Raw genomic sequence first — 1,730 nt, forward strand, 5'->3', positions numbered from 1 at the left:
TGACAGAGTCTCGCTCTGTTGCCCAGGCTGGAGTGCAATGGTGCCGTCTCGACTCACTGCAACCTCTGCCTCCTGGGTTCAAGCCATTCTCCTGCCTCAGTTTCCTGAATAGCTGGGACTACAGGTGCCCGCCACCACGCCCGGCTAATTTTTGTATTTTTAGTAGAGGCAGGGTTTCGCCATGTTGGCCAGGCTGGTCTGGAATTCCTGACCTTGTGATTCACTTCGGCGTCCCAAAGTGCTGGGATTACAGGCGCGAGCCACCACGCCTGGTCAAAGAACTCTTAAAATCAACAAGGGACATATATTAAAATGCTTTTTCAGTATAAACTGTATATAATAGAATGTTCTATAATTTTAGCTGAATTTGATTTACAGGTTGTTTTTTTTTTTTTCTTTCTGAATTGTCAAGCAATTGGCTAGTGAGTCTGAATTGACTGCTATCCCTCAAAGACTTAATGCTGCCTCCTTGAGGTTTTATGTTTTCTGCCCACCTGGAATGTTTTTCTATTCATTTTTACCTGTCTGCTCTTTAAAGTCCAGCATATGGTGCTTCTCTAACATGATTACCCTGAGTAAAGGTTTTCCTTTATTCTTTGATATGACCATATGTATGATACACAACATGATGTTGTATGTTGTGGATATAAATGTTTGTGTCATATCACCTCTTCCTGGTTATAAATTTCTTGAAGGAGATAATTCAATTTATGTGAACACACCTATGAATACACCCTGCATAATGTAAAGTCCAGCAACTGCACCTGGAATGTAATAAACGAATAAAATGAATAAATGAAATGATATAAAATAGTGAAATAAAGTTTCTAAAATTGATTTAAATGCTAGCATTCTTTCACTTCCAGTTACTTTGTCATGAAGTATCTTTATTTTTCCTTGATAAGAAAAAAAGACCGTAAGAATATGAAGATTGGTCCATAAGTATGTTTATATTATTAATTATATTTTTATAAGCTTGTGCTCTATTTTGTCCAAATACTCAAAGTTAACCTGGTTTTATGCTCCTTATTCCACATTTTAAAAACATAAACCTAAATTACAAAAATGTTACTATTTAAAAATAAGGTGAAAAAGCAATTTTTATTAGTGATGCTATCAGGGATGATCTGGCATAACCTAATAGTTTTACTTTTCATAGACAGTTAACCAACTTCCCTGAAAGCAAATAGTAAAAATTGTTCTTCTAGACAGAAATTGACTGACTTGGACAAGAATACTAAAGTTCTCAAAGTAATTTCACTAGTTTATTTAATAATTGATCATTTTTTACTACTTTTAACTATTTTCATTCACTAATCTTTAAAAACTGTATCAGATTTGCATAAAACTATAAATGTGGAAATGCATACTAAAATCTTTTTACCTCTTTCCAGTAACTTGTTTGGGGCAAAAGATTTCAATGATCTTGCATAATCCATACACTTAATAAAATAAATTGAAATTGAATTTAAAAACAAAAACAAAAACAAAAAAATACTTTTGCCATCAGGCATGGTGGCTCACACGCTTGCAAGGCCGAAATGGGTGGATCACCTGAGGTCAGGAGTTCAAGACCAGCCTGACCAACATGGTGAAAGTTCATCTCTACTGAAAATACAAAATTAGCTGGGCGTGGTGGTGCGTGCCTGTAATCCCAGCTACTCAGGAGGCTGAGGCAGGAGAATTGCTTGAACCTGGGAAGTGGAGGTTGCAAAGAGCCGAGATCATGC

General features: G+C 36.1%; 1 protein-coding gene across 1 annotated transcript in view; it reads right to left on the minus strand.

Annotated features, from left to right (window-relative positions):
* The window catches only part of DPP10 (dipeptidyl-peptidase 10 (non-functional)), a gene marked incomplete at its 5' end in the record, with an annotated part of 598,060 nt that overhangs the window by 376,373 nt on the left and 219,957 nt on the right, over positions 1 to 1,730 (minus strand). The gene's annotated exons all lie outside the window — the stretch shown is intronic.

Source organism: Mandrillus leucophaeus, unplaced genomic scaffold, assembly GCF_000951045.1.
Source record: "Mandrillus leucophaeus isolate KB7577 unplaced genomic scaffold, Mleu.le_1.0 Scaffold677, whole genome shotgun sequence".
NCBI lineage: Eukaryota > Metazoa > Chordata > Mammalia > Primates > Cercopithecidae > Mandrillus > Mandrillus leucophaeus.